General features: G+C 43.6%; 1 pseudogene; it reads left to right on the top strand.

Annotated features, from left to right (window-relative positions):
• The first annotated feature begins 453 nt into the window (after positions 1–453).
• Positions 454–1,035, top strand: LOC149069169 (MOB kinase activator-like 1 pseudogene; annotated as a pseudogene).
• Positions 1,036–10,909: the final 9,874 nt, after the last annotated feature.

Genomic DNA, 10,909 nt, shown 5'->3' with positions numbered 1-10,909 from the left:
GATTCTCAAAGAGTGCGCCGCAGCTCAGAGGGGCATCGCTTTCCTCTTGGACCGAGGACGCTGCCACCGACATCGTGAACATCGTCATCTAACACTCATGAAATATCTTGCACTGTGACTTAAGGATACTGATCAGTGATTCTCAAAGAATGCGTCGCTATTGCAAGGGGACTACTCTTTGTCTAGGACCGAGGACACTGCCATCGACATCATGAAACCATCGTCATCTATCATTCATAAAATATCCAACACTGTAACTCAAGGACACTGAACAGTGAATCTCAAATAGTGCGTCGAGGCTCCAAGGGACGTCGCTTTCTGTAGGACCGAGAACACTCGATGACATAGGAACGCAGTTTTATACGAGATATTTTTTTTTTGCAAGAGTACGCATACTGTTGAAGGGCAAAAGAGCCACGGGTGTAAAAGTTTTGTGAGCTATCCACACGGACAATGACCACTGACAGTAGCAGCAGCATCCAGATCCGAGTCAACACTCTCGGTAAAGGGAACTTACGGAATGTGGTCAAGCTCCCCGACGGTGTCGACTTGTACGAATGGCTCGCCGACAACACTTCGGATTTCTACAACGAGTTGGACATACTCGTCAAGACCATGTCCGACACCTGCACCGAGGAATCGTGCCCGAGGATGACCGCCGGACCGAAATACGAGTACCTCTGGGCGGACGGAGAGACCGTTAAAGTTCCCGTCCGGTGCACCGCGCCCTTCTACACGGCATCCGTTTTGACGTGGATCGGGAAACTACTCCGGGACGAATCCGTCTTCCCGACCAGGGTCGGTGCGCCATTCCCCAGGAATTTCCGGAAGACGATCGAACAGATCTCTAGGCGTATGTTTAGGATTTTCGCCCACGTGTACCGCTGTCACAACTCGGATATAGTGTCGATGGGAGAAGAAGCGCACGTCAACACCAGCTTCAAGAGATTCGTGCTTTTCGTACGGGAGTTCAATCTCGTGCAGCAAAGGGAACTCGACGCTTTACAGAGCGTCATCCAACGGATGAATATCTAAATCACACCAGAGGCCGTTTTGCCGCCCTTCTTCCCAGAAACGCATTTATGGTTTCGACACCTGTGAGTTACACGAATTTTGCCGCCCTTTTCCAAATTCTTGATTACTGTTTCCTCGAAATCCTGTGCTATAAACAGCTTGGCCTCCCCCCCCCCCCCCCCTGCAAGTACACCCGTGTCTCTCTTTTGGCCACTCCCATGCTCACACACTTTCAAAGTCACTCTTTCACTTATTCACATGCTTGCACACTGTTTTGGTCACTCGTCTGCTTGCACACTGTTTTGGTCACACATCTGCTTGCACACTGTTTTGGTAACTCACACAGCTTGCTCACGCTCTGGGTTACTCGTTTGGTTGCTCCCCTGACACGGTTCCTTCCTTTATAGGTCACTCTTTATCTCTTGATCATTTGCACGTTTACACGTGCTTGCAAGCACTGTAGGTCACTTTTTTGGTCATTCACTCACCGACCTGGTTCCTCGCTCTGTAAGCCACTTTTTTACTCACTCACGTGCTTGCAAATTCTCTAGGTCACTTTTTTGGTCACTCACTGACCTAGTCCCTAGCTGTCTGGGCAGAGGTGGATATATTGAGGGTGTGTGTTATACAAATTTTGCTGCCCATTCCACTAATTTTCTTGGCCATTCATTTCTCAAATTTGTCGCCCCTCTGAACTTGCCACGCTGGGCTGTAGCCCGCTGAGCCCCCTTGTGAATTACCCACTGCTCTCCTCTCTTCTTTCATTCCACTATAATTTCATCACCCAGTCATTCCTCGAATTCGCCGCCTTGGGCTGAAAGCCATTTAGCCCCCGACCTTATAAATACACTTCTGTCTAAGTCACTGTGACTAGTCCCATCTGAACGCATGAGCCCATCCGGACAGGGGCGCCACAAGAGAAAAGCCGCCCCCCCCCCCACAAAAATAAGATCTCGCTGAAATTTTCTAGAATTTGCAGGTAGGGCCGCAGAAAAATCACTTATGATGCTCTTAAGATGGCCCTGTCACTGACGTGGTCCTTCGATCTCTATGGAGGAGCAGGCATGCCCCCCCCCATATCATGCGCAGAGCCCCTAGGCTGGGATCTTTTGCGGGCCTCTTTATCGGGCATCTTTTATCGCTTGAAAAAGAAAAATTGATGAGAATCGTCCCGGGCCCCAGGGGTGAAGTCCTGTCACAGATTTATGGTTTTTTACCACCCTCTTCCCATTCTACTATAATTTTCTTGACCAGTTGCCACCCGGGGCTATGGCCCACTTAACCCCCGACTGTCAGCATGCATACTTTCTTGATCATTCCAACTCGTACACTCTTCGGTCACTCTTCGACCATTCACATGCCAAAAGAAAGCCCTCCCATTCAAATTTTCTTGACCAGGCATTCCTCAAATTTGCCGCCCTGGGCTATATAGACCACTCTACATTAAATACTCCTCTGAATCATACAATGCCTTGAATTCGAGAAAAGAAAAAAAATTAACAAAACAATCGCGTAGGAGAGGGGAAGGAAAAAAAACCCAGCGATAAATTGCCAAAACTTGGCAACTCTCGAAGGAAGGTGGGAAGGGGGGGGGGAGAAAGAGAAAGAAATCGTTATTTTGTTGGGACATGCGTCGTTGCTCGCACTACCTCTACATTGCTCGTGACGTAGCCGTGACGTAGTTCGGCGTGACGTAGTGGTGAAGTTGAGACGCTGCTTTCACATGGGTGATGATGATGATGTCTTTGCTCCACTGCCATTCCTGGGAGGAGGGATGGCCGGCCACGTATGAATAAATCCATATAACCTTTTAACGGTTTTTTCCCCCCACTCTCTTTCTCAGGGCATTTTTGTCCGAAATAACAAAGAAAAACACAGTGAGTGTGTGTGTGTGTATTAACCATGAAAATGCACACTTCATTGACATTTTTGTGTGTGTGTGTGTCGATAGTTCTGGGACTGTTTCGAAATCGTTATAATCTTTGTTATTTGGCACAATTCCAATTCTTACTAAAGTGTCTGACCTTCATTCTAATATATAATGCGTGTAAATAAAATATTATGTTATTTAAACAAATTGTCATTATTGGTGATTTGATTACGTGATTTTTTTTTTTTTTTGCCTAAACGGGATGGTGAGTAGATTTTTATCGATTTGCGTGATATACCGTAATAATCACTTCGTTCTATGAAACAGCGGGGGAAGCCCCGGTCGTTGGACTACGGGGTGGGTGACGTCAAATTCACTCTTTAACCGATCGTTCTACGGTGACGGGTCGCCAAAATGAGTTTGTCAATGTTTCTTGTTGCAGCCCAGGGTGCCAAAATAGGTTTACGGAAATTTCGCCACTTAACATTCCTCCTGTTCTGACCACGTGAGTAATCAAGTAAAAGATTTATTGACATTTCGCCTGATCAAGTTAGTGACCAATTAAGGGGGTTAGTAACCGTATGAGTGAACGGTTGGGTGGGTGACCCCCATGAGAGACCAAGTGAGTGTGGTCACTAAGTTGACACTCATACGGTCGCTAACTTGATCATGAAAACGGTTACTCATACGGCCACGCACTTTGACACTTATACGGTCACTCACTCATATAGTCGCGAGTGATCGAGTGCGTGACTGACAGTATGGGTGAGTGACCAAACTTACAGCCCCGACCTACACGTAAGAAGAGACCTCGTCTCTCTTTTCCGGCTAAAATTCCGTAACTATATACTTTCTCAGCCGGGGCAAGAACGCATTTTGGCGCCCACATGTAATATAGAAGAAGCAGTTAAAAGGTGCATTCGGCACCCCCTTCCATCCAGCACCCGGGACACAAGACCCGCCTGCTCTCCCCTAATTGCGGCCCTGGGCGGCGCTACTATATAGACGAAAAGAAACCTTCTAGAATAATCTCGATGATTCGCGCGATATTTTTTCCACTTCTTTTTGCGCTATGACTTAACCAGACTTGCCAAGTTCGTCATCAATTTGGCGAGATAACCATTAATCTCACTTGAAGGGCAATGAACGATATTTTACTGCAAAGTTTAAACTGACATCTTCCCAGGACGTCATTTCTGACAGTCTCGTGGCCTTCCCAAATGACTTCTTGAGAGTTTGTCTAATCAAAATGACCGGACATTCGAGTTTGCAAGGACTATTGTGTGAAGTCATTCGAGCATTATGGAGAGACTGCACTTCAACTAGTTATCGCAAACACCACCACCGATAGCAAAAAATTAGACCGGACTTTACAGTTTCCCACACACAAGTACCTTCACGACGGCTACACAATGAATACATTCACCAATGTCGGAACCTAGAATCGATCCTAGTTCCTCCCAGTTATAACCATTAGACTCCTGCAAATATTTGATAATAATACAAAACCGAAGATAAAAATGGGTGGTTTTATCTCGAATTGCATCACATCGATGTATCGAATTGACGTCATCAAGTTTGCATCCAACGCGATTTTCTTCCACACATATACACACACACGTACTCTTACGATTAGCCGCAATTCAAAGGTCACAGCTGTTCACTCGTTGGGAGCTTGGGAAATCGAGCTGCAAAAATCGGATACGAAATTGCGAAAGTTTTTTTCTCTCGTCCGATTTTGACGATCTGTTTTCCAAAGGAATCTATAAATCACAGAATCATAAATATTTTCCCACTCGTGAAAGATGTCTCCACCTACACTCAGGAGCGGATTTATGGTCTTGCCTCCTGCGGGCCAGACAAATTTTGCTGCCCCCCCCCCCGATCTGGTCCTGCACTTTCTAGGTCACTCCTATGCTCAAACAGTCACTGGGTAATATGCAAGGGGGGGGGGGTATGGTGCACAATACCCCATACCTCCCCCTCAAGCAAGCTAAAAATTAGAAAAAAATATGCTATTTTAACCAATTTTTTAAAATTTAAATGCTTTTTGAAGGATGATAACTCAAAATTTCCCGGGAAGAAAATTTTTGTGCTCTCCTAGTAGCCTTTTGCGCCCCCTCCAAAGGTCGATCTCGCGTAAGCCCCTGCACCGGGTTTTTCTTTTGGTCACTCACATGCCTTCGCACTCCCTTGGTCGTTGTTTTGGCCACTCACCGACCTTTTCCTTCACTCTTTAGCTCAATTTTTTGCCTTCATAACGCATGGGGCCCACCAAGGGGGCCTCCAGGGCAGAGGGGGTATCACGATAATGAGATCTGTTTAAGATTTTTCGAGATTAAGCATGTAATTTTGTAAGAAGGCATTTTTAGACAGGTAGCGGCACATCCTTGCAAACTCTGTAGGTCATTCTTTTGGTCACTCACTGACTTGGTCCCTTGCTGTCTAGGTCACCCTTTTGGTCACTTGCATGTTTGAAATTCTCTAGGTCGCTCGTTTCGTTGCTCGCTGACCTAGTCCCTCGGCAGAGGTTCATTTGTGGTTTTACTGACTATGGGCTACAGAAATCGTGCCAACCTTCTCCCATTCTGCTAATTTTCTTCACCACTCATTCCTTAAATTTGCCCTCCCTCTGAACAAGAAAGCCCCCGGGCAAGTGAGCCGCCTGCTAAACCTTCTGTAAATACGCCTCCACCTACATCCCGGAACGTGCTCCCATTGCATTGCGTATTTTGTTTGTGCGATTGAGTTATCGTGATTGCCCTTGTTGATGCTTGTTATATCTCTAGTTCGACATTTGCTAATCTCATTCAGTTTCTTGACACGAAATCCGCCAAAAAAAAAAATAAAAATAAAACGAATCACAAGTGTTCACGGTCTGCAATCACTCTCTCTCCTCATGTCTAATCTTGTTACAACACACGCAGTCTGCCTTCATTCCACGAGGGGGCCCTTGTGGAAATGAAAAGAAAAAGAGAGGGAAAAAACCAGTTGCCCTTTCGTTCGTCCGGTACTTCATATTTCGTTGATGACGGCCCTGAACTTGCCTTTTAAAAAGTGCCCGTGAATTCTTGCACGACATTGGTGGGATTGGAAGAAGCAAACAGACGCATTTTTTTTCTTTAATATTTTCTTTCGTTTTCTCCCCAACACGGAAAAGAAAAATTTTGAATTCCCATAGGCTGCTGCTGCTGCTGTCCATTGGCATAGTGTAGTGGTAGTAGTAGGCTAGTCGGGGGCCTCAAAAAAAAAAAAACCACGCCACCAATCCTCTCTCTTGTTTGGGCCAATTTCCTTTTTCCTTGCTTTTTTTTTTGAAAAAATAAGTAAAGAACCCGCCCATCGTTTCCTTCATACATGCTGTATATTCTGCGCATGCACTTGATCCTTCCTGCATTCCTTCAAGACGGGGTGCGAAAAGATTCTATCCATTCCCATCTACTTTCCCACCGTGTCTGCGCTGTATGTAGTATGTATGAATGCATGTGACTCTCAATTTTCTCATCATTCTTTCTCCTCTTCCCCCGTCGTTGATGTGCCTTGAGAAGAAAACGCTTTCACCTCATTCCTTAAATACGAGAAACTAGGGAATCCTTTAAAATTTCTGTTGGTCGAGAGTGATGGAATGTCTTAACGCATTTTTTTTTTTTTTTTTGCTAGAAAACTCAACTTGCATTTCTGAAAGTTGTTCCCGACTTCATAATTTTGTTGCTGTTTTTTTGCCTCACATGACAAGGCCGTCTTAACCGTTAGCGGTTTTTAAAATTTTCCTGATCCGCATTAGTGATTTCGTAACTGTCACAGTGAAAATCACTAAACTTCCTAAAAAATGCTGCCTGTTTTCAAGAATATTTTTTCCCCGATTTGTGTGAGCTTTCCCCCAACCCAAAACAATAATAATAATAAAACAAGGGAGTGAAAAAACTATCATTTTCTGTCATTTATGTTATCTATGTATTATACTTGTAGGCTATATAATGACGTCCTCTTGACTGATACTGATTCATCACTGCTGAGCCGAAACTACTGAAGTTATGAATATGAAATTTCGTCAGTAGTTTCATTTCATGAAGTAAAGACCCACTTAGAAAGGGTTTTTCGAAATTCTACCCCTAAAGGGAGTCATAAGAGGGTTTATAGGTTGTATAGGGAAATCACGCCGAGCCGAAACCGCTGAAGCGAAAAATATGAAATTTGGTCAGAATTTTCATTTTGTAATGTAGACACGCACTAAAAAGGGATTTTTCAAAATTCAACCCCATAAGCGGGGTTCAAAGATGGAGCAATCATCGCTGAAGCTATGAATATGAAATTTACTCAGCTGTTTTATTTTATGATGTAAAGACTCGCTAAGGAGGGACTTTTCAAATTTCAACCTCTAACGGGGGGGGGGGGAGTCATAAAGTAGCTCAAAGGTTATATGGAGCGTGCTGAAACCGCGCTGAAGCTATAGATAAGTAATTTGGTTAGTATTGTATTTTATAATGCAGACACGCGTCTGCATGGATTAAGACAGGATTTTTGAAAATTCAACCCCCAAGGGATCATCATAGTTTTAAATGTTGTATGGGGGTATCACCACCGAGTAATTTTCAAATTACCAAATCCACGCGAGCGAAGCCGCGGGTAACAGCTAAGTACAGCATAATTGTGTACATCCTCATGGGGAAAGGAAAAACATCCTTTCCCTCACCCCTTCCATTACCAGAGTTTGAACAAAAGCTGACACGGTCCACTCGCAGTTGATTGATGAGGAGGATGGGACGAGGGGTTATATACAGTCAAACCTCGTTAGTGCGTCATCCGGTTATCACGTCACTCCGCCTACCGGGTCACTTTTTGGAAGTCCCAATTGTCCTCAGGTAGGAGTTTGCACAGCTATGGCTTACTCCGTTTAACGAGTCACTCCGCTTACTAAGTCATATTTTTGCTCTCCCGAGAGTGACTCATTAACGAGGTTTGATTGTATAAGGAAACATGTTATCAGGAAAAGAAAACTTAAAAGGGTATCTGGGCTCAGGGTTGCCGTTTAGAGAGTTCTAAAATGATATTTTGGGATTGCTACTATAGGGTTGGAGCGCTATAGGCCTGAGTGATTTTTCTGAAGCCCCCTGCCTTAGAAATACAGTCAGTCCCGCTTAAGCGGATAACGCGGATGCCCCGCTTAAACGGATAAAATCCTCCGTCACCAAAATTTCTCCCATGTATTTCCACGATTTTTTCCCCGCTTTATTGAGGCTTGACACAACAACTGTTAATACACATCAACCCCTATATACATAATCGTAATGAAAATTACGTAAATAGTTATTATGTATTATTTATTATGGCATCTTTCAGCTGTAAATTGCCATTGCCAGCTGTAATGCCCCGTTCACATGAAATAAAACATCCAGGGAAGTTCCCGGTAACGGGGATTTTCGCTACAAACCATTCACCTGACGTTTAGTTTATGCCGTAATCCCCCTCTTCTTTCCGGTAGTCGTCACTGGTTACGTGTGTTGAACGGAAGTGGCGATTCAAGATGGCTGACGAAGGAGCTTACAGTAGTTTTCGCGGCGCAAAGGATTATGGGAGATAAGGTCGGTGTCGACCACCAATCCACCCCAAGAAAGATGGGTTTTTTTTTATGAGCTTCTCTCCCATCTTTTTTTCCCTACGAGGGGAAAAAAGTTGTCATGCCGGTAATTATCAACAAAGCTACCCCTAATCTTGCACATGTGAACGGGGTTTAGTCGAAATGTCGTCTGTAAATCTCGCCAAATTGACGACAAACTTAACACGTTTGGCTACAGTTCCGATAAATTGGCGACGTCATGACGCAAAAGAGCGGGATTTCCCGAGAATGTAGTCGAACTCTCTCGAAGATTTTCCCCCTCTTTCTATAAGAGCGCCGCCAGAGCAGAACTATAAGGAGTTTTGTTGAGATTTTGAAGACAATATTTCTTTTATGTGAGAGAGGCTCTCTGTTTAGCGTGTATTGTCATTTGGGAGATGCCACTCTATTTCATCAAATCTTGCTTGTGAATACGTGTACTGTACATAGCTGTTCTGTAAAATAAATCTGTGTTGTCCTACAAATTGCTTCGTGCTTTGCCATCTCGAGTTCTTGTGAGAGACATTATCCGAAACATAATGTTTTTATTGAATGAAACATTTGGAATTAATGAAAAAATATATAACTAAGTTATACCATAAAAAAAACATTTGAGAGTAGGTACCAGTCTCCAAATATTCAAGTTGTCTTCAATATATATACATTCAATTGTTCCATTTCTGTTCTCTGTTGAGCCAATAGAGGGCGATAACTTTTCTAATGAAAAGTGAAAATCTTATATTTAATTTACAATTATCACAATATCCAATTTTATTTAATATTTTCAATTATTATTATTATTATTATTATTCAATTATTCAATATTTTTATTTAATTTTTGATGCACAGGGGGAGATAGACTTGAAAGCAGGGGGGGGGCACGGTCATTATTGCTGGGCGGGGCACGATGATGCCCCGTCAATTCATATTTGCACATATACATTAGATTTGACGACTCTACCTTTGACGCTGGGGGGGGGGGCAATGCCCCCCATATTTCCCCATATTTTTGCCCATGCTTTGATGTCTGATTTATTCGTGAAGCTTCATTAATACTGATCCTTCATCAGTTCCCAATATACAGTTGGCACTCGTTATAACAACCCCACGTTATAGTGACCATTCTATTACAACGACTGGTAGGGTAAGTTCCAAATGTTTTCATAGAACGACTATCATATATCATTTCCTTTCGATATAATGACCTTCCCGATATAACGCCCTTTTTCGACGGGACGAAGGGGATCGTTATATCGAGCGTCGATTTTATAAACACTAACATTGTAAAATGGCAATAGAATTGTTCTCCGCATAATTTGATATCCGGCTTAATCGGACATTGTGAGCTGGAGTCGTTGATATCTGATTAAGCGGGGCCACTTGTACCCCTAGAAATACACGCCTTACAATTTACATACTTGCTGTCAAAAATTGCACGCAGATCTAGTTTTCTTGAGGACTTTCTACACTCTCGAGGCCTTCGGGCCGTGCCCATGGGTCCATGTTAAGACGGCAGTGCCACGTGGTTTAGTTAGCTGGGGAGGGAAGTCTCCCTTAAAGTCTTCTTCAACACGAAGGTTGGACCCGACTTTCAAACCTTCAACACGAAAGAAATGAAAATTTAGGAATTTGCCATTTTCTATTTCAAAATATGGAAGACAGATGGCAGCACCAATGCAACACGAAAAGGAATAACTCTGACGACATAAATACATTTTGGGTGACGAATCGCCACTTTTGTACCAGAAGTGGATAATGATATAAAATCATTTCTGGTACTATATTGAAGACACCTTGTAGATACTCGATACATTTGATTCCAAAGATAAGACTCACGACTATAACATAACAACTTAGGTTCAATCAACAATGGAACATTATTAGTTTAACCTACTAACACGCACATATTAGAGCACTGTTACACCTGCCCTTGAGACAGAAGCCACGAACGTCCCCACACATCCTACAGCAAGACCCAAAGGATGGGATCTTTGGCCCCCCCCCCCCCGATTTTTCACTTGGGTTTTGTACGGTACAAACAATTGAAAAAAAAAAAGATACGAATGGTCTAGGGCTATCAGGCTGATGCCCCTCAGTCCTACCCTTGGGAAAGGAGAGCATGGGTGTTTTGAAGAGACGAATAAATTTTAAGACTATGGCACAATCCAGATAAGTTGATTTACACCCATTTTTTTTTTTTTTTTGAATTTGCCGCCCTTCTCCCGTTCTGATTTGATGTTCTGGACGACCATTAATTCAAATTTGTGCCCCTCCGAACTTGCCATTCTGGGCTGTAACCAGGGCCGTATCTAAGCTGAGGCAATCGGGCACTGCCCTTTGCCCCGAGCCTAATGGGAGCCCCACAAAAGGTTACATTTGTTTTGCATAACAATAACCCTTTCAAGACTAGGAAAAGTTTGCCCCGGGGT

This window comes from Pholcus phalangioides, unplaced genomic scaffold (assembly GCF_987345545.1).
Source record: "Pholcus phalangioides strain wild (caught in Gottingen) unplaced genomic scaffold, Ppha-v1.0 ptg000024l_1, whole genome shotgun sequence".
Taxonomy (NCBI): Eukaryota; Metazoa; Arthropoda; class Arachnida; order Araneae; family Pholcidae; genus Pholcus; species Pholcus phalangioides.
Note: the sequence above shows the minus strand (reverse complement) of the source record. Positions and strands in the feature narration are given on the sequence as shown.